Source organism: Thermobia domestica, chromosome 4 (assembly GCF_964235325.1).
Source record: "Thermobia domestica chromosome 4, izTheDome1.hap1.1, whole genome shotgun sequence".
NCBI classification, from domain to species: domain Eukaryota; kingdom Metazoa; phylum Arthropoda; class Insecta; order Zygentoma; family Lepismatidae; genus Thermobia; species Thermobia domestica.
Genome location: NC_137457.1, coordinates 20571681 through 20587878, shown reverse-complemented (window position 1 = coordinate 20587878; position 16198 = coordinate 20571681).

The window sequence follows — 16198 nt, the reverse complement described above, 5'->3', positions numbered from 1 at the left end:
ATTGCAAAGAAGACAATCGGCGTAAAATAAATTTTAAATGTATAGGAATGTTACAACAATTTTTAGGAGAATAAATCTGAATGATCAACGGAATTATAATATAATCGAAACAGCTCTTGTCTTTTAATCGTACGATAATGTTAAGAATCGCATAATAAAATTTAATTCATTATGCCTAAATTCACTATGTTAAAATGTTTAACTATGAAACATCATTGTGATAAAATAAAATTACATGAAGTATATAAAACACAGTTCCTAATACTTTCTTTTATCTGCGCTAAATTCGTTAATCGTAAAATGTGTAATTAAAAATAAAATTATCGTTTGCAAAAGTAAAAAAGAAAGTGCAGAAGAAAAACAGAAATGCAAATTATAAATTAAATTTGTTTTTTCTAATTGTTTCCTTTACCAATATTAAAGTGTTTAATTGTAAAATTTAAAAGTGAAAAATAAAAACGCTTATTAAAAATTATATTATATGCTACAAAATAAAAAGATAAGTTCGTAAATCTTAAAATGCAAAGTGAAAAATGAAAGAGGGAAGCTAAAAACGAAAATGTAAATTGTAAAATTAAGAATGTAACTGAGAGTAACTAATATGCATAATGAAAAATTGAAAGTCAAACATACTTCGGAGCTACCTCGTATCTGCAAAAAACAATACTTGACAAAAAAGGAAATAAAACGTTTGTAAAGTTGGAGATTCGTTAAATATCAGCATTTGTTTATGGAGAGGCCACTTTTTTTTCGTAATGGACATCTCCGTTAGAAAAGTCGCTGACTTCCAACTAACCTCTAACTTTTCGAAACTTTTCTTTCTTCCGTAAAGTGGTACTTACCGTTTGAGATACGAAGTGGTTGCAAAGTATCGAGGAAATGTAAGTTTGAAAAATACAAAAAAGGAAATTTGACGAAATAATACTCAAACACAAAAATTCATTATGTAAGTTTAGTGACCAAAATTAGTATTCTTAATACTTTCTTTTATATATGTTAATGTTTTTACTTTAAAACTGTCGAATTAAAAATGGAACTTAAAAAAGGAAATGTTAATTCCTAAATGAAAAGTCAAAGTTGGAAGACGTAAAAACAAATTAGAATAGTAAAAATGTATGTTTGAAAAAGAAAATGCAAAACCAAAAATTAAAAAAATGGAAAAGGAAACTGCAAATTCAATTCTTAATACTTTGCTTTGGATATGTCAAAGGCTTTGGATATATGACTACTTTTGTGAAAAACGAGCCTGTCGAAGAAAAACGAAAATGCAGAAAGCAAAATGTTCAAATTGGCAAAAATATATTTGTGAAAAATTAAAAATCACAGATCTGGTTGCACAAAGAATATTTTCCCGAGATTGTTTAAAATCATTCTGAACAATAACCTTAAACCAAATAGTAGTATGTTTATTCATACAAGCAGTTAATAAAAAAGAAAAACGTGTAAAATAAATTAATTACATTTTTTATTCAGAAATTTATTTTTATATAGAATAACCCGAAATTTTTATAAGTATTAAAATCGTAACAAAATCTTCATTTTATTCACATTTCAGTTACATTTGGCAGTTTCATTTTTTTGGTATTCCAATGTTTCAATTTTATTTAATTATGCAATATTTACAAGATATAATGCTGAAGGTAAATTTTATCTCATTTTGACTTCACAAATTCCTTTTTATTATCTTCAGGTTTTCCCGTAAGACACTCTCAAGATCTTAGGTAATAACTAATTTCTTTTCACTATTTCGTAAACATTTAAATGTGTTTGTTCATTAGCGTTATAGTTCGTAACAGGTTTCTTATTACATGAGTTTTGAATATGTACTCATACACGATACTTTTCATTTTCCATTTTCTTTACTAAACCAAATGAATTACCAGTAGGTAAATATTTATTCATACGAAAGGAGGATTTTGCCAACAGATGATATAATTTTGTACAAACTTAACGATATTTTAAAATAGAATTCATATTTGATAATATATAATTAAGAGGTATTCTAAATGTTGTATTTACACATCTCACTAGTTTCAATCTATTATAATTAAAGGTTACGTAACCGGAAATTTTCCAACGTCTTTTTCAATTATAGAATTCACCAGCTTAGAAATATCCATACACTTTACTGAACTGATTGCGCGTATCGTGTCCAATCATATGGAAATCACTGTTCACACAAAAGAAATCTTCTGGTCCGTTTTCTGAAGTAATGACTCAGCATGCACGAATTTCATGTGAGATGGGGTTCACCGTTAAACAGTAATTTTTTCTTGGTCAAAAATTCCACGTGTGCATTCGCTACACATTAACACATAATCAGCTTCACATTTTTAATATTATGCTTTACTCACAAGACATACAGTTTGTTATATTCACACCTGCATGTTACGTGTGAAAAAATGTTTATTAATGATGGCAATTCGACACGATAATCTTAGGAATTACTGATTATATATATATGTGTTCTTCAAAATGTAATTCCAGAAAAATATCCGGCGGAGGTGGAAAGTATGTAGCATCTTCATCTTTTCTTTCTTCATCTTCTCATGAAATGCATGAAGTAACTTCATTATCATCGGAAATATATTTTTTTCTTCAGAATTAATAGAAACATCGGAGTACCGCTTAACTCGTTGGCCACTACAATCTCCTACTGAATAACATATTCTTCTGATGCCATACTTCCAATGTTACTTCATTTTTCCAAAATCGTGTATTTAAAGAAAAATCTATACAACGAAACCAGCGACGTGATGACTACAAAATGTTATCCTTTTTTCCCATGACGGTCACGTGTCCTCGCCATTGAGTATTTTCTGTTCATGTGCGCACGCCCGCTCCCTGCACCCTGCATAAGTCACGTTTTTGGGATTGGCCACAAGGGTGCGTGTTCATGATTTTACGCCCCATTTGTCGATGACTTCTACACGCTATATCATGTTCCAGCGTGCATTCTTATGTGTAGATTTAACGTTTGGTTATGTAAGTCCATGAGAGCTTTTTCATAAACTTAACAAATAGATATCAATAGTAATAGTTACTGTTCATTATTTTTTATTTATCTTAATATCCGTTAATTACTAATGAAAATATGTAGGCTATAAAAAACCAATAACGCTATTCAAAATCCATTATACAGAATGTTTCTCCGAGCACAAACACACGTAAATACAAACATACAATACATACTCAAAGAGCATGTTTTGTGACAGTTGAAATATTATGATTTACAATTTAAATGGAACAAGTTGAAACATATATAGCTATTTAATTTGTTTTTATTAATTTATTTTTTAGGAATAAATTAATAAAAATTATTTTTAGGAATATTATTTTTATTAATTTATTTTTAGGAATAAAATGTATAATTTTTATTATAGGAAAACTCTAAATGGATTTATCACGGCTATAACGGGTTTACGTTTGCATTTGTATTGGAAAGCGTATGTTTATTTATTATTGCATCAGTTTTATTTGCATTTGGTTGGATTATGACAGCAGTCGGAGTTCTGTTCCTGGACATCTTTGTAATTGGTAATGTATTTATATTTTATTTTTATCGTTCACAGCATTGCTATACAAACTCTTTAGTGAACTGGGAAAATTTAGAAAATACTAAATTGCTTCATTTCAAAATGTTCAATCATTTCAGCAATAGTTAATACTATTTCTATGGCACGTAATTAACAAAAAAAGTTGCAGAAGGTTTAGATTCGTTATGCGTTTATGCGGTTTCTAGCTTGTGTTAAAGTATTCGAATTTCGCGTGTGTTTAATTAGCATTAAAGAGCGATGAGACGGTAAATTCTGAACTAATCCCAATAAGATTTCAGTTTTTCCTACCACAATACTGGAATTTTTTCTTACAGGTGAAATTGCACATAAGCATTATACTGGATATCTTGACAGAAAGAATATCAAAAGCTCAATATACATTAATTACTTAATTACCTATTCATTTTATCATCTCAATTATTTATGTTCTTGGCATAACTACTATAACAAAATGTATACAGATTTATTGACAATATAACCTTTCACGATATAACCGTTCATTTGATATTAAAATCTCTATTTGAATATGACATTTCAAATCTACTGTATTTTGTATGAAGCTCTCAAAAATAATTTGGTAAAGATTAAGGAGATCATACAATTTTGAATACATTTAAATTTAGTAGATTTTGACTGTGTTTAAAATACACAATTAATTGTTATTTCTCACGAAAGAAAAAGATAACTTTAAACTATAGTTTAACAATGACTAAGTTTCTTAAAATGCAAATATTTTACCACAATGCAACTAATCAATTTAGAGAACGTTCAAATATCTTGCAGGAAGTTGCTTGGTAAATGTCACAATTTAGTCAGTTGTAAATTGTAGCATACAAGAATATAAATTACATTCACACTCTTCAATGTTGCACTTATGTCACTAACAAATTTCGGGTATCACCATGGCATAACTTCACCCATTTGGAGCCAGCGTCCAATTTTAAATACACTTCATATTTTTTTATAGCTAAGAATAATAATAAGGCTTTCGAATTTTGCTAATTAGAGGGGGCAATTGGACACCTGTGCTAATACACTGCAAATTTTTCATACGTCTGTTCCTCTCACTGTGTAACAAATGGTAACTTAAATTTACTCTGTAAGTTACTTAGATTGGATATTGTTCCAGAAACGCTAGTTTTTAGTTTATATGCAAACAATTAATTTGGTTAATATGCTGTATTAGGTAGCAACAGGTATGCGGTAATCAGACTATAGAAAAGTTATTTTAGTTTGTTTATAGCTTTCAGTGCCATAGATGTTGAAGCAGTAGTGACGTATAAATATAACGCTTTACAAAGAAATACATTACGAAGTAATAAAAGCGAATGTATAGATAGACCGACGTCATTGATTTTGTCGCGTTCCTACGCTTATCATTTATAGTTCAACACTTTAAACCAGCATTCTTTTGCTTTCTCAAATAAATGCAATTTATATCTAAGCTTTAGTATAGCTACGGTAGAAAACTAAGTGGTAGAGAAAGAAAATTGCTTTATGATAATGTCCAAATTTGAAAAAAAAATGGACGCATTATACACAAAGCTTCCCCAAGATGGTGTACAAAGTAACAGAAACTTGAGAGAACTGAAAGAGAAATGTTGTAAACAAACCTCGTACAGAGACATTCTATTGTATTTTCAGAAGTGGCACAGTGCAGTATAGCTATAATGAGGGAAACAGTTCGTTATGGTGTGGAGAAAAAGAACGTGTATTACTTTCTGTTGTGCGTTTATAGATCTTGTATTAAAAATTTGATCTCTGCTATGGAAATGATATGAAGATAAAGGAGAATGGTAGCTACAATATGTATAACGATAGAAAAGAGTTTTCTTTAGATACCAGTGTGGTTGTCAAAATACTTGATATAGACATTACATAATTCTACAAACACGTAGCGGACCTAATAAAAGAGTTTGACTTATATTTCCACCCCTATTTTAACATTGCAAAATTTTCATAAAACTCTGAGCACATAGACTGGGAACGCATTCCTATGTAGCATAGAAATACTGCTAACCTAACAGAGAATAATGAGGTGTACTCGTCCCTTTTATGAGCACTTTTTCAAACCCTATTTTTACTTAGCATAAATTACTTTATAGAATGAAGACATAATCCAATGAGATATTACACATATACGACGAACACAGCAGAGCAGGGATATACCTTAGTGGTCTATTCAATTTTGTACAAACGAAATGCAATTTTAACTAACTCAGACTTTCAAGGTCATGTTGTACTATTTGAACAAACGAGGGGATAAATTGGACTGACGTATTTGAGAATAGAGTTGTCTATTCAATTTTGTGCGAACGATAAATGCTATTTTAACTAGGTGGAAATCTTAAACCATTATCTACATTTAAATAAACAAAAGGATAAATTTGTAGTGACCAGAAAAAGCGAAAAAGGACTCAGAATTTTAGTATAACTTTTGTACTGCTCAAATAAACGAAAAAAATATTTGGCTGTCCTACTTTTTTAACACCGAGAAGGAGTGCATTTGTATTAACTGAAAAAAACGAAAACGAACCATTTTAACTGACTCAGATGTTCTATACTATTTGTACCTTTTGAACAAACGAGTTGCTAAGTTTTGCGTAAGCGCTTCAATTTTGTAGCAAGAAGAAAAAAAGCGAAGAAAGACCTTTTTAATTAACACAGAATTCTATGTCATTTTGTAGTACTCAAATAAACGAAGAAATACATTTAGATTTTGTGCCACGCAGGGAAAAGGAAAGAACTAACATTTTGTACTAATCAAGTAACAAAGGAATAAATTTGTACTGACCAGAAAGGGCGCCGAAGAATCATTTTAACTAACTCAGAATTTTATAGCTTTTTGTGCTATTCAAATAATACAAAAATAAATTGGAGTGTTCTATTTTATTTTTGTACCAATCAGAATAAAAAAAGAAGGCCAATTTTAAAAGCTTGTCATTTTATACCTCTTCTGCTAATAAAAATGAATAAATATATTGGGGTGTCCTATTTTTTGTACCAACGAGAGAAAAAGCGAAGAAGTATCATTTTAACTGGATTAGAATTTTATACCTTTTTTGTAATGTTTAAACAAACGAAGGGATAAATTATACCAAACAGAAAAACAGAAAAAAACACTTAACTGACTAATAATTTTCGTACTGCATAAATAGACAAAGGAATAAATTTGTACTATGCAGAAAAAGCAAACAAAGACGATTTTAACTAGCTCATCATGTTATATTTTTTTTGTGCAACTCAAACAAAACGAAATAATAAATTTGAGTGGTCTATTGAATTTTGCGCTAAGGAGAAATGCCATTCTTAGGTAGATCGGTACATCTAGACTATGGTGTACTATTTAAAGAAACGAAGGGATAATTTTTAGTGACCTATTTAATTTTTTTGCCAGCGAGAAACGCCAATTTAACTAGCTGAGAACGTCTATACCATTTTGTACTACTTATATAAACAAAGTAATAAATTTGTACCAACCAGAGAAAGAGAAATTTTCATTGTAAGTAATTAAGAGTTTTATGTCATTTTGTAATACTCAAGGTAAACGAAGGGATAAATATGTGTGACTTATACAGTTTTGTAGCAAGCAGAAAAAAGGAAAGAATGAACAGTTTGTTCTAATCAAATAAACGAAGGAATAATTTTTGTACCATTCAGAAGAAAATCAAAGAAGGTCCATCCTATCTACCTCACCACATTATACCGTTTTGTACTACTCAAAACAACGAAGAATGTCTATACCATTTTGTACTACATAAATAAACAAAGGAATAAATTTGTACCAACCAGAGAAAGAGAAAGTTTCATTTTAAGTAACTAAGAATTTTATATCATTTTGTAATACTCAAATAAACGAAGGGATAAATATGTGTGACTTATACAGTTTTGTAGCAAGCAGAAAAAGGAAAGAATGAACAGTTTGTACTATATCAAATAAACGAAGGAATAAATTTGGGTGGCCCTTTTAGTTTTGTGCCAACCAAAACAAAAAAAAAACATCTTAACTAACTCAATATTTCTGTACCACTCAAATAAACGAAGGAATAAATATGGGTAATCTATTTTTTTTGTACCATTTAGAAGAAAATCAAAGAAGGTCCATCCTATCTACCTCACCACATTATACCGTTTTGTACTACTCGAAACAACGAAGGCGTAAGTTTGAGTGACTTATTCAATTTTTAGCAATCAGAAAAAAGCAAAAAAACGTCAATTGTAAGTACCTTAGCTTTTTAACTTTTTTGGGGGTTCAAATACACCAATTATTAAATTTAAGTGATTTATTTTTGTGGTACTAGATTTTGTACAATTTTGCATATTGTTGTGTCAGCCCAGAGAAAGTACTTTATAGTAGCATTGCTAAAAAAATAATTGCCTCTCCATTGACTAAGATTAGTACAATAAATAGATAAATTCTGAGCTAGTTAAAATGGTCTTTTCCGCTGGTACAAAATTTAATAAGTCACTCAAATGTATCTTTTCGTTTCTTTAAAGAGTACAGATGATATAAAATTCTCTGCTAATTAAATATCATATCTTTGCTTCTTCTGCTTGGTTTAGATTTATTTTTCGTTCATTTAAGTACCACAAAAATGTATAAAACATTCAACCACTTAAAGTGGCCTTTCCTCGCTTTTTTCTCCTTAATTCAAAAGCAAATAAATTGCTGAAATTTATTCCTTTCTCGCTTTTTTCCTGCTCGGAACAAAATTGAATAGGTCACACAAATTTTCCGTCGCTTTGTGTACGAGTAATTTACATGTTAATGTTTGACCTTTGACCTCCATGACCAGTACTTTTGGGCCGTGTAATACTATTAACCTGTTACTAAATGAAGAAAAACAGGTCAATATGAGCTTTCATTTACGAGTTATTCGAGTTTAAATATTTCACATTTGACCTCGATGGTCAGCATTTTTGGTACATGTAGTAGTTGATGATCTACTACTAAATGTGGAAACCAGCACAATATGGGGTTCCATTTACGAGTTATTCGAGTTCAAATATTTCACCTTGGACCTCGATGTTCAGTACTTTCGGGATCTGTAGAACTCGATGAAAAGTTACTAAATGTGGAAACACAACCTCAATTTGTGGCTCCGTTTACGAGTTATTCGAGTTTAAGTATTTGGATTTGATCCTTTTTGGACATATAGTAGTCAATGACCTGCTTTTACATGTGAAAACAGATCCTCAATCAGTTGCTCCGTTTAAACATTATGCGGTCTTAAATATTCGACTTTTGACCTCAATTGTCACTTATTTTGGGACATGTAGTAGTTGATGACCTATTACTAAATCTGCAAAGAGGACCTCAATATGTGGCTCCGTTAACGAGATCTTCGAGTTTAAATATTCACCTTTAACCTCGATGGCCAGTACTTTTAGGACATATAATAATCTTAGACCTGTTACTAAATGTGGAAAGAGCTCCTCACAATGTTGCCCCGTTTACGAGTTATTCGAATTTAGATATTTGACCTTTGACCTTAGTGGTCAGTACATTTGGGATATTTAGTAGTCTATGACCTATTATTAAATGTGAAAACGGTATCTCAATTCGTTGCTCCGTTTAAACATTATTCGGGTTTAAATAGTTGACCTTTGACCTCGATTATCAGTACTCTCGGGACATGTAGTAGTTGACGACCTATTACTAAATGTGGAAACAGCACCTCGGTATGTGGCTCCGTTTTCGAGAAATTGGAGTTTAAATATTTGACTTTGACCTCGATGGTCAGTACTTTTGTGACATATACTAGTCGATGACCTATTATTAAATGTGGAAACAGCATCTCAATACGTTGCTCCGTTTAAAAGTTAATCGGATTTAAATATTTGACCCTTGACTACGATGGTCAGTACTTTTGGAACATGTAGTAGTTGATGACCTATTACTTAATGTGGAAACAGCACCCTAATATGTGGCTGCGTTTACGAGCTATTCGAGTTTAAATATTTGTCCTTTGACCTCGATGGTCAGTACGTTTGGGGTATATAGTAGTGGATGATCTATTATTAAATGTTGAAATTGCATCTCAATACGTTGCTCAGTTTAAAAGTTATTCGGGTTGAAATATTTTACCTTTGACTACGATGGTAAGTACTTTTGGGCATGTTCTAGTTGATGACCTACTACTAAATGTGAAAAGAGCAAATAAATATGTTGCTCTGTTCTCGAGCTATACGAGTTTAAATATTTGACTTTGACTTGATGGTCAGTACTTTTGGGACATGCAGTACTAGATGAAAGAGTGTGTTATTTCTGCCATCTTACATAGATGTTGATAAAAGGGAACGAGCACACTTCTGATATTGGTTTTAATTGTCTGCTGTATTAAATAAGGGTTGTAATCTGTGCTATGTTAAATAATCGTTAAAAAATAGGTGCTACTCTTTATACATAGAGGGTTGCGAAAATAAGTTTCCTAATCTTAGTGTAATTTCTCCTATGTTAAAATAGGAGTTAAAAAAAGTATTCATAAAAGAGAAGAAATACACCCCCAATTATTTTCTGTTATGTTAGTAAACTTTGATAGGTTAAATCTGCGTTCGTAGTATCTGTACTCATTATCTTATGTAACTCTTGCTGTGTTAAAATAATGGTGGAAAGGTAATCCAAACTCCTTTACTAACTCGGCTATGTTACATAGAGGTTAGGAATGTGCTCATAATCTTTTATTAGCTGTGCTATGTTAAAATAGAGCTTGAAAAGGTGCTCATAAAGGGGAACGAGTACACCTCTATTATATTAGTTGCCTTTCTGCTACGTTACCTAGTTACGTGTTCGTTGCCTTATGCAATTTATGCTTTGTTACATACTGGTTGGAAAATGTGTTCCTTAACTTTTATTATCTCTGCTACGTGTTCGTAGCCTGCTATGATAAAATAAGGGTTATAAAGGAGATCTAGTACACTTCTATTATCTTAGTATCCTTTATGCTGTGATACGTAGTCTTATATAATATGTACTATGTTAAATAGGATGGAAATAAGCCTAACCCTGTTATTAGGTCTGCTATGTCACGTAGAGGTTGAAAAATAAGTCCTACTGTTTTATACATAGGGGGTTGCAAAATAAGTGTTTTTAGTCTTTGTGTGATTTACGCTATGTCAAAATAGAGGTACAAAAAGAGTTCCTAAAAAAGAATAAATACACATCCAAAAAGTACTCATAAATGGGAAGAAATACACTTCTAAAATTGGGTCATAAGAGAAAACGAATTATCGGATTGTTCAATTTTCCATGTTTGATGGTACACTTGACAGGGCGTATCGTGTGACACTGAAAAATCGAGTACATGCTTTGAGGGATCACTGCAAAATTGTGCAAAAACGTCAGACACTGGTCCAGATCGACCATTTTCGTACTAATCATATTCAAACAATAATTTATCATCGACAATTACACAATATATTGAAAATTGAAATAAGAATCCTCAAAGGAACTTATGAGCCAAGTCTGATTCAAGCTTGAAAGAAATATTTTAATAGTGTAGCTTTTATAAATTAACATCGTACAATAATCTATATATATAAAAGAGAACGTACAAAATCCTTTGTTCCCTCATCACGCTAATACGGCTGAACCAATTTCTTTCATTTTTGGGGGGTTATTAGGATTTGGACCCTAGATGGTTTTTATCATATCACTTTAATTTTTAATTACCAGTGTCTTGAGATAATTGACCATTCAAGTGTCCATAACGTACAAATCCTTTGTTAGTTCATCATAGGTAAAAATAAACGTATTTATATGCAACCCGCATGACCGTGTCACTCGGCGGGTTAACATAAATGACAGGCGCTATAATGTTAACATTTACTGCAATCACTTGAAAGCGAAAAAGTAAAAATTATCTAAGTAACAAAGTTTATTGCGTTCCGGGGTGACCGCAGCGAAGCGGGGCGGGTTAACATAAATGACAGGCGATATAATGTTAACATTTACTGCAATCTTCTATGGTTTTTATCATATCACTTGAAAGCGAAAAAGTAAAAATTATCTAAGTAACAAAGTTTATTGCGTTCCGGGGTGACCGCAGCGAAGCGGGGTGAACGCTGCTAGTTATTAATATATATATTAATTGCTACATATACTTAGATATCATATATAATTGGATTATTTCCAAGTTGTCCAAAGTGATAATAAGTTACTAATGCTATTCAGTGAATACACATGATACAGTTTCTACCTGTTGGGAAAAAGAAACGATCAATTTCTATGGGGACAGATCATAGTGGATCACTGAGCTAAAACATCCGGACACCAACAGTACAACAACAATCCTATGTGTGACGAACTTATGATGCCAGTACCTATCTCAAAATCGAAAACTTTTTTTATTTTGTTGTTACGTACAAAAGTATTGGAGTAATATGTACGAAAAGTGTATTAAAACATATTATAAAATAAGCAAAGTCACCAAACGCAACACTAGCTATTATGATTGTCATACGTAAACAACAGTATGAGGCGAAAAGCAATTAAAACTGGAGTACGCCCATAATAGTGTTAACGGTAATACGTAATTATCTGAAATAATGTACACCTTGGTGTGTTTACTATTTTTCTATAAACAGTTATCGATTGACAAACGAGGGAAATAATAATTTAGAATAGTTATTTAGTGAAATATAAATGAAGCGCTGCTAAGCTGTTTAGTTGTGCGCCACTGACAGTAAATGTGTGTAATGCAGATCATGATTGATACATTAATAATCTTGTTTCTCAAACATTAACAACCAATGTTTCATTTATTGGGTAATAATTTTCTTGGACTATGAAATTATAAACTGGAAATACACAATAAGCAAGGTTATGCCATATATGGAGTACCCTCAGCACTAACAAGAGGAACATGTCATTCATTTTCACATTTGTCCCATCAACGATACGAAGTCAAAATATTTTATACCTTAAAGACATAAATCCTTCAGCTAATCCAAAACGAAGCACGTTAAAACAAAACAAACCCCAACGCGGAAGAAATACCTTCTAATGACGTAAATCCTCCGTCAATGGTGTTGTTAAACATGCTTTCATTATACCAACATGTCTATAGATTGTAGCATGTGATAGTTCAGCTGGTATATCCTCAATCAGAGGTGAGAAATGTCTTTGGAAACAAAGATACTGATTCAGATCAGAAAAGTTCACGACCTACATCTAGTTATTGTTACAAGGCAACATGAAATAGCTTATTCACTATCACTAGTTTGTGTAAAATCAGATTTTTACATCTCATAAATAGTTTCATTGACTTTTCTTTGAGATGATAGATTCATTTGATTGAACTTCTTACGAATATGAGTATAATCCTTTAAGATAATTTTATAACAAAAACCTTCATTTTCCTACACTGTAAAAAATGAGGTGTTTAAGGAACACAAAGCAACTAACACTTTAGCATGTTTCTTGTGTGTGAATTCAGCACAAAGATTTTTTAGCCGTTTACCCAGTTAAAGGGTTTTGCCCTTTCTTCGGGGAAGTGTTTCATATACATTTTGGACTCCATAATATTTTTCTTTATTCATTAATAATTAAACAATTTATGCATACATTCAATACTGATAACGATTAATCAAGGGAAAGATAGCTATGCAAAAGCAATAATAACAAGAGGTTATAGGTCAGCACAAAGACATAACCTTCCGAGCATATCAAAAATAATTAGTTACTATCTGGGAGAATTTGCATTGGTATTTATCGTTTTATATAAGCAAATCTTTACAAAACATCGTTGGTACTTCTGCCTAGTAATGAATAATGTTCTATGTTTTCAGTAATCGGTCACAATAATATTGTTGTAAACCTGTGAATCGTCTGACAACAGTAACACAGACAACAGTTATGCAATCTTATGTTCATATATGCTAAGACACAAGAATAACAGATAAAGAAAACAGATAGAAGCAGAGCTATCTGTGTAACTGTTGTCAGATGATTCACAAGTTTGCAGCAATATTATTGTGACCGATTACTGAAAACATAGAACATTATTCGTTACTTGGCAGAATAACCAAAGATATTTCGCAAAGCTTTCTTCATATTAAACGATAAGTACCAATGCAAAATCTCTCAGGTAGTAACTAGTTATTTTTGATATGCTCGGAAGGCGGTGTCTGTGCTGAAATTTTATCACTAAGAAAAATTTTGCTTCAGATCATCAGGATCCTAGAACTATCACTCGACAATTTTCTTACCTGATGGAGCAATGTCTTTGTGCTAGGGAAAACTATGCTTCAGATCAACAGAAGCCTACAACTGACACTCGACAATTTTCTTACCTGGTGCAGGATGTGGAAATTAACTGTCAATTCATAGAAAACGCAAGCCCTTGTTTTCCTTCCACCAAAACGTAGAAATAAAGTACACCGGAATCTCGCTAATCTCTGTGTATCAGTTGAAGGCCGTTTTCTTCGACCAACGGCATATCCTACTTATCTTGGTATGGTATTTGATAACAAACTCTCCTGGAAACCTCACTTTCAAAGACGGGCGCAAAAAGCATCAATTAGTTTAAATCTATTACTCCGTCTTACGAGCACGACGTGGGTACTAAAGTGAGGATGTCTTACTAAAGACATACAAAGTTTTTCTTCTACCTCTTCTTACATTTCGTCACATTGCCTCGCATCATGCTTCACCTAAAGTATACAATAAGTTAACAATAATGGAAAGCCATGTTATTCGTCTGGTATATCGGATTCGATTACTATATCCAAATAACGTGGTCTACGAACACATAAACTTTCCAACCATTTTTAATCATCTTGCTACACTCCGTACAAGATACATTCAATCACGCACTTCAAATGTTCATCCACTCCATCTTGATACCTTAAGAGTTGATGCCCTTAGAGATGCTCCATCTCGATATGAGCACTCACCGCTCAACATCCACCCCAGAATCTATATTCAAACAACAAATTTGGACACTACAGAGAGAGCAATATTTGCTATTTACATCGCCAGAGATCATCTACCTAATTCTGTTCCATTTTAGCACATGTTCTGCACTCATAACTAACATTGGGCTACCATTACGTCTTACATCAGTCTCAAGTCGCCCCGAGACAGAAGATCTATACCTCATGTGTCTCTACTAATGTTCCAAATGTGATTGTGACGTCAGTGCACTTCATATCATTATCATACCTGTTTTTATATGATTTACCTAACTACATTTATTCTTTAATTATATACTGTATATGTTCGTATATTTGCACCGTTCATATGATATCTTGCACTGCTTTATGTATTGTTCATTTCTAACTAACATTGGGCTACCATTACGTCTTACATCAGTCTCAAGTCGCCCCGAGACAGAAGATCTATACCTTATGTGTCTCTACTAATGTTCCAAATGTGATTGTGACGTCAATGCACTTCATATCATTATTATACTTGTTTTTATATGATTTACCTAACTACATTTATTCTTTAATTATATACTGTATATGTTCGTATATTTGCACCGTTCATATGATATCTTGCACTGCTTTATGTATTGTTCATTTCTCCCTACTAATTTTAAGTGGCTTTCTTTTGAATTTCTTTTGGTTTGGCCTGGCACTTAGATCGCCTATTCTATATGCATTAGCACCACCAACATGTATTGAAACCTTTACCAACGAGAGGGCGTAACCCTCTAATGGCTGGGGTTGGTTTGTTCTAATTGAAACTAAAGAGGATGAAATAAAGAAATTAAGTGATTAAAGAACTTTCACAAAACCTAATCCCTTACCTAAAAAATATGTGCTGAATTGAGACACAAGTAACACGATAAAGTAGTAGTCATTTTGTGTTGTTTCAACACCTCATTTTTACAGTGTGCGTTTGTAAAAAGTATATTGGAAAACTTATTCAGTAACTCATTCACATACTCTTGTAGTTCAAGACAATCCTCCAAGACGCCCGTATTCACTCCTAATTGTTCTTAATTTTCCACAGACATATTTTCCGGCCTGGGTTTGAAAACCACTGAACTCCACTGAGCTGGTAACACCGCAATGTACTCTGGTCAGTTGCTGAGTAAATTTCCTAACGTGTGACTTTTGAGAAAGAAATGGATGCAATCCACTCGAACACATTTCCTCAAATAAAATGTTGTTGAAATTTGGGATGGATCACTACAAAATAAATCAAAAGCACGATTATCCTTACGTAAATAAGGTGATAATTTGAGAGAAAGAGAAGAAATTTCCCAAGGAAGAAGTAACATGTTTCTCACCAAATCAATCCTAACCTTTAAATGTTTCAGTTCATTAATCCCCATATTAAGAACTGGGTCCATATTTCCACCAACATACTTTAATCTATACACACTGTTTTTTTTAAATATAATATAAACCTTCACACGTTTTGAACTACCCTTTTTTTTATCTATCCTTACTCCTGTAAACATTTCATTGCACATTTTTACTTGGTACGTCAAGGTTTGATTACAGCTCTCAAAGATTTCTTTATCAATAATTTTAAGTAAAGCTGATGACCACACGCCTACACCACCTAGCCTACGTAATCCTAAACCAAAAAAGCTAGAAAAGCTGCAATAGATTTTCTTGAACAATTATTCTATAATGACCCACCATTTTTAACTTCATCTCCATTAATTTCAAAACCTTCCAGAAGT